General features: G+C 45.0%; 1 long non-coding RNA gene across 1 annotated transcript in view; it reads right to left on the bottom strand.

The window, feature by feature from the left end:
- Positions 1–13,417, bottom strand: part of LOC107196185 — a 35,230-nt gene that overhangs the window by 4,367 nt on the left and 17,446 nt on the right. The window lies entirely within an intron of this gene.

Here is a 13,417-nt window from a genome sequence, read left to right as displayed (position 1 = left end):
GGAAAGAGAGAGAACCTCACTCCTTCCCGGGGCTTGCTCTCTCTCCCTGATGTGTGTCACCGTTCCTGGATCCTGTCCCCTGCCAAAGAATGGGTGGGAGCTTTTCTGGTCTTTGCTTACGGTCCCCAAAGTCCCTCTCTGCACAGCCTTTCACATGGGGTGGGACTGGCTGTTTCCCTGTCTTGCTTAGAGCACAGGACTAGGGCCCGGCTGCCTATGGGGGGTCATTCCTGTCCTGAGTCTTCTCCTCTCTTCCAGGCGTGAGAGCTGGGTCCGCTCATTCTCAGACGTCATTTTCTGCCTCTTCCTCCCCCTTCCTGGTGGGGGTGGGGTGGCGAAAGTTGAATGGACAGCTTTCCTGTTCTACCCTTCACGTCTGCTCCCTGAGCCCTGAACACACAGGGTACCCGTGTGCCCCAGAGCGAGTGCGGGGCGGGCAGAGGGGGAGGGGCAGGGCACAGGAAAAAAGAGACATTTTGGTGTCATAAGCAGTGTCCTGCCGCACGAGCAAACGTGCTAATAGAGAAGAGGGTCTCCCCCTAAATATTTAAAAGAGATTTTTCTAACTTAAAAAAAAAAAATTATTGGAGAATGACAAAGATTTCTGGCAAGACGGTGGGAGAGGCTTTTGCAGACTGGCAGAGGAGGTGGCTGGGGGGCGGGGTCTCCTCCGTGCTGCTCCCCGCTTCCTGTTCTCCTGTCACTCTCTTCCTGAGCCACATCGTCTCCCCTCTGTCCATCCCCTGTCTTTTCCCTGCTGTTGTCCTTCATGCTCATCTTCGACCCATCCCGAGAAAGCCATGTAGGGGATTGAGCAGGGACTAGGAGGTCCCCCCACGTTGGGGATTTATTCAGTGGGCCACACGCCACAGTGTGACTTCTCCCTGTGGACGGCTTCTTTAAAATATCTCCTTTTAATTTCTGCAAGAAATACCTTCATTGCTTTTTTACCTTTAAATTATTTTTTTTGAGTATTTCTAATATTTATGTGACCCCAAAGTCAAAACTGCATAGTTATTCCCAGGGCACTCTTGTTCCGTGCCTGTGTGCTCTACCTTGCTTGCCTCGGCTGTTGACAGGTAATTAATTTAGTTTCTGGTTTATTCTTTCACTGTTTCTTTTTGCAAATGTAGGGATATATATACGAAAGAGGGCGCGTGGCTTAGCAATCCGCACCTTGCTTTTGGCCTATAACAGTTTATCTCGCTAGCCATGGACAGGCACATCGGGGTCATTCCCATTTGTCAAGGCTGAACATACAGAATTGTGGGAACGCAGAGTTCGTTAAGTCCCTTATTGATAAATATTTAGAGTATTTCAATCTTCTGCTAGTATAAATAATGACCCAATGAGTAGTCCTTTCCATCTTTCAATGACTCTTAATAAAAACAATTAGGTGAGCGGGCAGGAGGGCTGTGGGGCTTGGGGCGGGCAGTGGGTGGCAGGGGATGCCTGAAGCTTCGTAGAGAGAGAGAGAGAAAGAGAGAGAGAGAGAGAGAGAGAGAGAGAGAGCGCGCGCGCGCGCGCACGAGGTGCTTGATTTTTAAAAATATAGTCTTTTGAATAGGAACATTTCCAAAAGAAGACTGGATGCTATAGGGAACTAGCTGACATTCCAAAGAGTTCTGTAGTCCCCATGGTTTTTGCACCCTGTCGGAGGACCCCCCAAACCACTGCTGTCCATCCACAGCCCTTGGATTAATGGGAGACTCTGATCTCTTTGTCTGTCTGCATTTGTCTTGGCAGGTGGCTGGCCGTCATCCACTTAAACAGGGTAGGTTCTTCCTGGTGCCAGGAAGCCTCCCTTTCAGCATGTTCTATTGATTGTCACTGACTCCTTTGACAGGGATAATCCTCTTATTTACAATCAGAGCCACCAGGAAGAGAACATCTGCTGACACTAACGTGTAAACAGCGTCTTATGATTCTGGGATGCCAGTTCCAACGTGTGGGTGTCTTCTCCACGCCAAGCAATTCTCGGACGCCAGCTGGGTGTTTCACAGTCCAACTGTCCAAAGACAGAATCAGATTCCCCAGATTAAGGGCTCAGTCTCACAAGACTGACCTCTACTTGAGATGCCAATTACAAGTCCAGGTTGTCACCTGCGTTTCTGACCGACGGGCTATAAAGCAGAGGTTGCCATGGCCTCCTCCTTGAGTTCATGCGATTTCTAGAGCAGCTCACAGGACTCAGGAAGCCAGTTGACTCACTAGATTACCAGTTTATTAAAAGGATATTAAAAGATCTGAATCAACATCCCAATGAAGGGATACATAGGGGAAATTGCCAAACAAAGGAACTTTGTCCCTGTGGAGTGTGGGGCCTGGTGGGGTGGCCTGTGGCTGTGTCCGTGTCCCCCGCCCACCCTGGAAGCTCTCCAAACCCTGTCCCTTTGGATTTGTATGGAGGCGTGACTGAGTAAAGCATTGGGCATTGGAAATTGCGTTAACCTCTAGCCCCTCGCCCCTCCCTAGAGGTCGGGGGGCGGTGCCATCACTGTTCCAACCCTCTAATCGCCTGTTTGGTTGCCCTGGCAACCAGCACCCATCCCTAGGTGCTTCCCAGAAGACACCTCAATAATTTATAAAGGCACCTTTAACATTCTCATCGCTTAGGACCTTCCACGAGTTTTAGGAGCTCTGCGCTGGGAGCCTGGAGGAAGACCGAGGAAATATTTCTCATAAAATCAGTGTCACACTTAGAGAGTAGGCACGTTCTTGAGAAGACACTCTGATAGAGCCAAGGAAAGAACACGTGTGACCATGCTGGGTTCTTCCCTTACGGCTGAGGGAGGAAGGAGGCTCCAGAATTAGGACACATTTTCGGAGGTTTTACCAGAATGTCTCCCAATCTCTGAAAACCTAACATGCCTCACGTGAAAACCGTTTCTCCCCCTGAAGCTGCTTGCTCCCTCTCTTACTGATTCTGATGCCTTTCCTTTGGTTCACTGAAACTAGAAACCTCAGTGGTCTGTGCTCTGTCTTTGCCTCACCTACACTCACCCTGCAAGTGTGTGTTCCTCTTCTCTGCTCCAGCTACCGTCGGCCTGGGGCGGTGCCTTAACGTGACTCCCCTGGATGATTGCAGAATAAGGGAGCCAAAGAGCCCGCGGGCTCGGGAGCAGGACTCCCTGGATTTAATCCACTGCTCTATACTTACGAGCTCCGACTCCCTGGGCAACTAACTTAACCCTCTGTGCCTCAGTTTCTTCCTGTCGTTCGAGGCACAGAATAATATTTGTCACATTCAGTTATGATGAGGATTAAGTGAAATAAAGTGTGAAAAATGCTTGGAACAGTGCCTGGCATGTAATAAGTGTCCCAAGGTATACGATATGGGGCCCAGGTTATTTTATTAGGTTATTTAAGGAATAATGATCTCAGAAGGCACGGGGACTTAACAAATGTGAAGCATCGGACATTTATTTTTGATAATCCAGGGACTATTTAAGAGGCCATAGCTATATTATGTCTGTATATAGGTCTAGCAGTAACCAACAATGGTGATATGTTACGCTTTCTACTTAACTTAATTAATTTATTTGGACTTTCCATCCTGGTTTTATACTGTTTAACCGATGTAAACAAGGTGAGTCTAAAAGGCAAGGAGATGCTTTCAAGCCCTTTAGTTGGGGAGCTACTTCGGGAGCTGTGAACTGAGCCTTGCATTTTCTGTGAGCTGAGGCAAAAATGGGTTAACTGTTGTGTTAGGAGGTTCTTATTTGGGGGAAAAAAAGCAAACTGTCATGCAAAGAAGGGCACAAAGCTTTATTGATCTCGCCCAATAATCTCAAGCCAAATGTGCAGGACTTCTTACATAACTGGGGTAGGATTTGTTTTACCTAGATAGCTCCAGACATGACTTGCCCTTCCAGAGGTTCTAGGGCTGCCCATTGTCCTTAATATATTCCTTGTTGGCTTTAACTTGGACTTGTAAGAATGGATGACCTCAGAAAGCTGGAGGATTGGAAGACATACACCTGGCCTACTTTTGTATTGCCACATAATTAAAGATCTTTATAAAGAATGTAGCTTGGTAGTCAACTATGTCTGTGGGTCCTGTAGATACTTTTACTGCGGTCAGAGGGTCCAGTATTATTTTTTTCTAAAGTTTTCTTTTATCTGGTCTTCAGTGGAAATTCTTATCTCTGCAGTTACCATTTTCTAGATGCCTGAGTAAGATCTTCCAAGAGTAGGGTTAAACATGGTGAAAGGACTTGAAGGGGCCACATTTGAAAACCTTATCTTCCAAAGAATCACTAGACCCTAAGCACTGTGGATATAGTAGTGTGTGTATGTGTGCGCGCGCACGCGTATGTGTGAGCGATTGAGGTCTATTGATTCAGAAGCTGTTTCAACAGTTCTTGAAAATGATCTCTGACAAGTGTATAATTATTTTTTTTCATTCTTTCTTTTAGAAGTCCGGTGCAGAAAAAATAATAAACAGTTGATTGAGAGAGTTTGTTCATTTGGGTTCTGGTTAAAGTCAGAGAAAGTTCCAATCTTAGTCCTGTTGACTCCAGGAAATAATCTATTAGACCACCCTATAAAACAGCAATATTATTATTAAAGGGTGTTAGCAGAAAAGTAATTTTCTAAGTGCAGATATGAATATTTAAGATATATTTGTGTGTTTATATCTGTAGTGAGTTGAATTTTATACAAACCCAATTATTTGTACCTGGCGTGGTGGAATTTTTTATTGAGAGAGAAACATAGGAAGTCATGTTGGAAGAGTATCTTTGTGTAAATTTAAGAATTTAAGCGTGAATTGACTTTGGAAAGTGGCATACAATTAACTTAAAAAAAAAAAGCACCTCTGCAATTTAGCAAAGATTTGTGTTCAGTTTGCAGAGACTTGGGGAGGGATTGGATGTATTTGCATAAGGATCCTAAAAGCCTTCTGAGAGGAAAGGAATCGAAGCACCAACTCCCTCTACCCAATGCTGAAATTAGGAAAACCTGCCACAGTGGACTGTGGCCTTTGGTGGCCCTGACCAAGTTGCAGTGACAGAAGAAGACACTAAGTTCCTCCCAAGGGACACTTAGCACGAGAAAAAGGGGAGTCTGGCAGCACTCTGAGCTCCCCACGGAGCCCGAGTCAGGGCGAAAGAGCTCCAGGTGGCACACAATGAGCCTGGGTTCAGAAGGTCCACGAGATGGGAGCCAAGAAAGCAAGGATCTCGCATGCCGTGACAGAGCCAAACTGTCTCATGGTGTCATCAGGGCCATTGAAGGCCTTTAGACAAGGCGATGGCTTGGTTTTTGTATTAGAGAGTTCATGCCAGCGACCACTGTGAAGGACATATTTAAGGCGACGGCCTCTGGAAGGCCGTCGACGTGGTCCAGGGGAGACGAATAGGGCCTGAATGAGCTGGCGATGGAAGATTCAAGTAGTGGAAGATAAAGTTTTTATGACTTGGTAATTGACTTCGGGGGCAGTGCTTAATTTGTTGGCTATTTGCGCTGTTTATTTCTATTATAAATAGTGGGGATTGGAATAAATGGCCAATTATTCCTTTCTTGATTCCACTTGTTTCAGCTGTTGGTCTCTAAAAAGAAAATGATGAAGATGGGGCTTTGATTGGCTTCACTTACTTTCATAATGACTGTGGTTATCATTCCCAGTTTATTGAGTGGAGTCATCGTTTTAATTTGCATAAGTGGCTTTTGGATATGCAAAGATCCAATTACATTAAAAGCTAGATCAATTGATATAGGAGAACAGTTATTTAGATATGGCCATGATGTTAAAGAGAACAAATGTCCGACTCGAGAGTTTGCCAACATTTCCATTGAGTTGATTATAGCTGCCGAGGAATGATGGGAGGAAAACATAAAGAAAAGAAGAAATATGATGGTCTTGGACAAATGATACCTCTGCAGATTGGTATCCAATCCCTACTATTTATAATAGAAATAAATGGAGGGCATGTCTTTTTTTTTTCTTTTTAACTAAAATATATAAAATTTGAAAACCAACACATTTTTTGTTTTAAAACAGAAACAACGATAACAACCGCAATCGCCTAGAACAATAAAATGTGTCTACGGTAAAAATGTAAAAGTGCTCCTCGCCATCAAATCCCCTCCTGCCTGGGACCTGGGGAAACCACAGTTAACAGATCGGAGCGGGTTCTTCCAGGTCGAAGATGCCCTTAAAGGGATCCTGCTTACTTTACAGACTGTGACAGCACGGGGTTCATCGAGGTAACCTTTGCCCTGTTTCCTGCTCCGATAGAGTCCGCTTGATGATTCAGTTCATAGCTCGCTGGTTGGCTGAATGCTAGAGTTGTTGCTGGCAAGAGATGCCATTCCACTGGGACAGTAGACAGTGGGAATAAGAGAGACAGGACAGAAAGCCAGAAGAAAAGGGTCTAGTGAAGGTTGAGTACAAAAGGCAGATAGATGCCTGGCAGAAAAATAGGACGGGCTTGGGAGGGAGGCCTTGGAGTCCACCCTCTCTGTCTTCACTTCCTTATTCCAGTTGAACACACAAACCCCTTGCTGCTGAGATTTACCCCTGCTTTCTCCCAAATTATTCTTCCAAAGGTCACCAAGGGATCATTGGGTTGCCACGTTTGATGACCTTCCCTGCATTTGTACCCTTCTTAACCCTGATCGGTGTTTGACGTTGCCGACCGGCGTCCTTCGTGAGTCTTCCCTTTCCTGGGCTCCAGTGACGACCTGCTCCTCCAGTCCTTACACGTCCCTGACCGTTCTTGCCCCGAATTTCATCCAGTCCTTGAACTGCGGGCACTGCCTACTCTGTTCTTTCCTAGCGTCTCTTTTCTATGCATTTCCTATTTCTTGGACAATTGGTTCACGTCTGTGGCTTCAGCAATGATCTATGCGGGAGACCCCGAAATAGTATAGCCATAGATAGAAACATGATTCTGAAACATAGATAGAATATGATTCTGGCCTTGACCTTCCCTGGAATTTCGTGTTGTTACCCTCTAGACATGTCTCATTCATATTTCAAACTCAGCATTTCTGAAACTGAACGCGTCCCCTTCCCATGAAAAAAAGACCCCCTTCGCATGGCCCGGAGGGGCCTTCGCGATCCGTTCCTGCCTACCTTTCCAGTCTCACCTCTTGCCACTCTCGCCCACAAGCGCCCTCTTCCCCAGTCACACCTGAATATCTGCCGTTGCCTGGCCATGTCATGCTGTCACATGCCTCTGTGCTGTTAACTATGTTCCCTCCGCCCGAAACGCCCCTCTCCCTGGCCTGTTTTGTGTTTTCGTTTTGTTCCTGCTCGACAACTCCTTTCAACTCTCGAAACCTCTCTGGGACATCGCCTTCCTGAGAAAGACGTCCTTGACCTGGACGCAGTGCCCTCTGCCGTGTTCAGGAATCTTCTGTGAGACCGTCGCACGCTACAGTCTGACTGGTTCTTTCCTTCCAACCAAACTGCGAGCCCTTTGAAGGGAGGGGCTCTGCCTCTGGCCTCTGCACCCCTGGGGCTTCCCACGGAGTGAGCACTTCATTTATAGCGGGTGACTACAGGGACCAGCTCTTCCCTCTTGGCGTCTCTATTGCTGATGGTGGGGAAGCCATTTCGAATTTCCCTCTCATCAGGACTTCTCCCCCTAACTCCAGAATCATATCCTTTGCAACATTTCCGCTTGGGTGTTCAGCTTTTTTTTGCGATAACGGGCTCTAAGCCAAGCTCTTCCTTCCTTTGCCCACGACTCCCCATCTCAGTAACGACACAGCTGTTTATTCAACGGTTTGGCGCAAAAACTTTGGACTCGTCCTTCGTTTCCCTCTTTTTCTTCTGCTCCACATCAAATCCAATAAAAAGTCCCTATAAACTTAATCTTAGTCTATACTGGGGAATGTGGACATTTCCGTCCTCTCTAACGATGTCGCATGTCTCCAAGCCACCATCATCATTTGCCCGGGCCCCGGTGGCGCCTTCTCTCCGGTCCCTGTACGTCCACCTTTCTGCTCTACAAGTGGTTTCTCCCCACTGTGGCCAGAAGCCCTCGGCCAGGCTCCGAGCCCCGTCAGGCTGTGGCCTTGGACTAGCCCTCTGGACTCGCTTCTTACCTGTGTGGATCCTGCTCCGCCCACGCCGTCCCTTAGCCGCTTCAGCTCACCAGACAGGGGCCCACTTCTGGATTTTTTCTTATTGTTCTTTCTGTCCCCAATACTATTCTTCCGGAACTTTCTGTAGATGACTTCCTCTCTCCCTTCAGGCCTCGGCTTAGAAGTCACTTCCAGAAAGAAGACTTCTCTGAGGGCTGTACTGTCTAGAAAAGCATCTCCCTGACCCTCTGTCCTCCTCTGATTTTTTTCTTTCCCTTCTGATATTTTATATTTCTTTATATACCTACCGATGATCTCTTCTCACCGGTACGTAAGCTTCCTGAGGATAAGGTCTTCATCAGCGTCCTTGCTGCAGCCTGGCGTCTGGACCAGATCCTGGTACTACAGTAGGGGCTTGGTAAATACTTGATGAATGAATGAATTATCTAGATCTTGAAGGCAGTGAGTCATCTGTGACTCCCCACTTGCCTTCCTGCCTGTGTGTAGTCACCAAGTCCTTCCTCGTGTGAATTCAGTTAACACGTCCTGTTGCAAACTGTCTGTCTTGCACCGTGCCTATCATTGAGTGCCTATCATCCCACGATTGCCATATCAAATGAGGTAATCGCTGTGACAAGAACTCTGTGAACTCTAGAGCGCTACGCAAATGTCATTTGCCTTCCAGTCCCACTGCGATGACACCAATTAACGTTCCTTCCACTTCACATCCAGATAGGAGCCTCTAACTGATCTTTCTGCTTCCAAACTCTCCCCAGATAATATATTCTGAACCTGCCGCCCACTTAATCTTCTTAAAGCATTGCTGTAATTAAGTTCCTCTCCTACTTAAAAAGCTTGACTGCCTTCCAATTCAGGACGGAATAATATACAAATTCTCTGGCTGGGAAGGAAGGGACCTCCCCAACCTGGCCCCAGACCGCCTTTTCACTGTCTCCCTTCATTCCCCCGGAAAGCTCTTGGTGTTAAACCGGGACCACTCACTTTTCCCTGAGCACGACTGCCTTTCCCCCTCGCCTTCACTCCCGCTCTGCCTCTGACAGCAAAGCTTGCGTACACCTTCCCCCGAAAAGTCCACCTGTTGCAGCCTCAAAACGAATGAACGCCACGATGCTGTCCTCCTTAGGCCTTTATGCTTCTTAATGATCTTTCTCTTCTCTCTGCATGTTTACAGCATTTACTTCTTGCTATTGAGGGGGAATTCTTAACCCCCATTGTACCTCTCCTTAAAGGGGGAAGGGAAGAAAAAGATGCAAGGAACACGTTTAGCATCTCTCTTCTCTTCCACCATTCTGATTCGGGAGGCGGAGAACGTCTCATTTCCATTTGTCCAAGCTTCTCTGATTGTCTCGTCCTTCAAAATAGGCCATGTTGTTCTCTCTCTCTGGGATCGCCCTGCCAACAACAGGCATGCATTCCTGGCTCCTGCCTCTCTATGGTAGGGTTCCGGACGTGGATTTATTCTGCCTTGCTGAGTCGGTAGTGGGGGGAAGTCGTGGGACGCCTGCATTTGCCACAGAACAAGCTACATTCTTCAGTCCAGCCTTTCTGGATTATAAGACTGATGTTTTGTCCTCCCTGCATCTGACTCTATTTTTAAATTAGTTCTGAACTCTGAAGAGAAGGAGCAGTTAATAATCACCCTCCCTTAATCTCCACATCACCCACATGACTTTTTCTACAAACTCTATAGTACAGATCTTTATAATGTTTATTCAGATTCGTAACTCCATATCATAAGCATATAGAAGGAGAGGCACTATTATATACCATCATTCTTCCTAAATCGCATTAGACTTCAGATTTGTGGGTCAGTATTTATCTGCATGGAAGTCATAATGATGTAATAAATTTGATGCTAAGAAAAAAAATTAAAATAAGGTATATCTGATGAGAAATGGGATGTTTCCTGTTTCTTAGAATTTTGGCTTAAGCCCCAAAGCTAGGTACAATGTATAACAACGTCCCTACAAATTCTTCCACAGAGGCGAGTACAGGTGAAGGGGTCTGCAGAGCATAGCAGCTGTTTTCCAACAATTACAAAACAATTTGGTTGTTTTAGTATCTGAGTCAATGATCAGAAGCAGCCCTTCCCTGCCCGCCTCCCGAAGACTAAATTCTGCATAACTGGAGTTGAAAGGGGAGAGAATATGTACAATGTTTTTTGTTTTCCCATTTTTCATCCTAAACGTATGAATGAACAAGGGTTTGTTTGCTTGAAAGCAATGATCTGTCAATGAACTGGATAAAAAGAATACTCTGGGAGCTCAGTGTGAGGAGGAAGGGTACTTACTGGTGGGATCTCGTGCATGTATAAAAGGTGGCCTGTTTTTGGAAATATGTGGGTGAGTTGCCAATTACATCAGCCCTAACTGTTACTGCTCTTGATGATACATTAGTCATCTTTATTCCAACGAATCCTCATCATTCTCAAGAGATTCAATGCTGAATTTCAAACCCACTTTAGTAATAGTCATCACACCTGGTGTGTTGCAGCCCTGCATTATAGGAATCAAAGTAACTTGTAACTTGTCTGATGATCAGTGGGACAGTTGGGGAATGAATAAGCTCTTGGTCTCTAATTATATTTTAAAAGTGCTACAAATGAGTTGAGGCATAACATATTGCTGTGTAACTTTTTAGATTCATACTGATACACTAGATATCATGAAAATTCAGTGGATTCTGTGGGTTAAGTTTTGAAATTACAGTTAGTGATGCCAAATGTTTATGTCTCGTTCCAAGTGAAAGAAGTTTGAAAGGCCAAATGAGCTAATTAGCACAAATGACTTCCATGGTCCACCTGCTGGGTAGCTTATGTGAAAGCACTTTTTATATAGTGCATTAGTCAGGATTCTCCAGAGAAATAAAACCAGGAGAATATCTCTATCTCTATCTCTTTGATCATTGTATCTGTCTTTATACTATCTATCAATCATTTACCTATCTATCTATCATCTATCTATCGATATATTTTAAGGATTGGCTTACACAGTCGTGGAGGCTTGGTGAGTCTAAAATCTTCAGGGTAGGCCAGCAGATTGGAGACCAAGAGAAGAACTGAAATTCAAGTCCAAAAACAGTCTGCCGGCAGGATTCCTTCTTTTTCTATTCAGGTCTTCAACTGATCGAATGAGGCCCACCCTCATTATGGAGAGCAATCTGCTTTACCCTCAGTCTTCCAATTTAAATGTTAATCTCATCCAAAAAACACCTTTGTAGAAACATCTAGAATAAGGCTTGATCAATTCTCTGGGCACCGTGGCCCAGCCAAATTGACAACGTACAATTAACCACCATTAAGCTAATGTGAAGAATGATTAATCTTGTTGTTATTTATCTGTTTCTAAGAGAAAGCTCTCAAAATAGCAAGACAACTGCTATTTGAGGAATAGCTGCAGGTTAAGATGTTAAAATGGAAAGGAGACGACTTAGGGACGTATAATAACACAAAGATAGCAACCCCTCTATGTTCTCACCACCCAGAGATATATATTGTGTGTAAGATATGTATGTATGTATGTGTGTATGTATGTATGTATGTATGTATGTATCTATCTATCTATCTATCTATCTATCTATCTATCTATCTATCTATCTATCTATCTATCATCTCCTGCATCTCCAAATGCTCATATGCCTGCTTGTGAAAGACAGAGCACCGAACCAGGTGCTGAGCTGACTTACTACTGCTCTTTCGTGGCGAGCCTGTTTCCAGTCCCTCATAGTGGCTGTCCACTTTCTCTCTTTCCTGTCAAGCCCCAATCTGCCCCGTCTACTTTCCCTCCTGCCACGCAGAGACAAAAGGCCACCAGATCTGTAGCATCCTCCTCAAAACACCTCTATTGTCAGCTTTTCTTTCTTTGTATCTCGATAAATAGATTTCGTGGATTTTCCTCACGACCAGATTTCCTGCTTGTGCGTTGGCCTTTATGCTTTCCACCGTCTCCAGGTCCTCGCTCATTGGGTGAAAATACAACTCTTTAGACATAAATATGTGATGTCCTCTGCCCTTACTATTTTATAGCAATTAGACTTTTTAGATCCAAAGTCCGCTATGCTAGGCTTATGGCTGACAGGATTTTTATTTAAACTAGATAATAAATGTAAATTTACGAAAGCAACATTGGTATGGTTGGACAGGTGCAGAAGTGAGGATAATGGAAAGAAAACCAGATGTGCAAAAATGCAGAACAATCAAGTGCGAAGCATGTGTAGGTGGAGAGACTGAGAGTTCTTTACTATTTGGATTGATCCTTAGTATATTCTAGTGTGGAAAGATGGGGTATGGCGACCAGAATCACCCACATATTGGTTGTTCAAGGCAAGCTGCAGATAACAGCTATGTCGATGCAATTACTAGATCCCCTCCCTGCCACGTGCCCCTGTCCCCACTGCTGGCTCACTCGCTTTCTTTTTATTGAGGTAAAATTTACGTAAAAGAACTCCCCTTTGAAATCTACAATTTGGTGAGTTTTGAAATATGTATGCACCTATGCGATCACCAGCACAATCAAGACATAGTTTTGAATCCATCCCCCAAAACGTCCTCTCATGCTCCTTTGCATTTAATATCCCTTACACCAATCTCAGGAAATCGCCAATCTGGTTTCCCTTAGTGTTATGGACTGCGTGTTCGTGTCTGTCCAAAATGCATATGTTGAAACCCTAACTCCCAATAGGATGGTATTAGGAGGTGAGGTCTTTGGGAATGATCATGTCATGAAGGTGGGGTCTCCACGATGGAATTAGTGCCCACCAGATATCCATATATTATAATGCTCAATTTCAGTGAAGATAATGAATCTCAGAGATGTTAAATCATTTGATCCCTGTCATATATGTGGGAGGTGAAGGACTTGTGGTCTGAGTCCCAGTCCCTGACACCATATCACATGCGATTTCCATCTCTCCTTGTGGCCACATGAATGTTGGTCACATGAATGGTATTTGAAGGCCCAGACTCTCTATGTGAGCGTGGGCAAGTTATTTACATTATCTTCGCAAGGCTTTCGTCCCTATAAAATAATAGTAGAGTTCACCTCTTAGATTAGACTTTGGAGACAGGAGGAGAGAATGTGTGTGAAATGCTAGAGAAATGCTTGGCAGTGTCACATAATTATTCCACGAGAAAGGGTAGCTGTTATAATGGTACCCACATACGTAACTTGATACTACACACGATTCGCACTGAGTCAGCGATTGATGGATCGTCCTTACTCGCCTTGTGTGGTCTGCGGGGTGGTAGCTGTCCATAAACAGCTTGTTATCGGTCTCTAACGATATCGACTTTAGAAACTTTTGTAGCGATTTCACATTGCTCCGGAGTCTAGGAAGGTAATCAGTGGCCTCTTTTTATTTC

The sequence above is a fragment of the Pteropus alecto genome, unplaced genomic scaffold (assembly GCF_000325575.1).
Source record: "Pteropus alecto unplaced genomic scaffold, ASM32557v1 scaffold5, whole genome shotgun sequence".
Taxonomy (NCBI): domain Eukaryota; kingdom Metazoa; phylum Chordata; class Mammalia; order Chiroptera; family Pteropodidae; genus Pteropus; species Pteropus alecto.
This window is presented reverse-complemented; position numbering and strand designations above follow the sequence as displayed.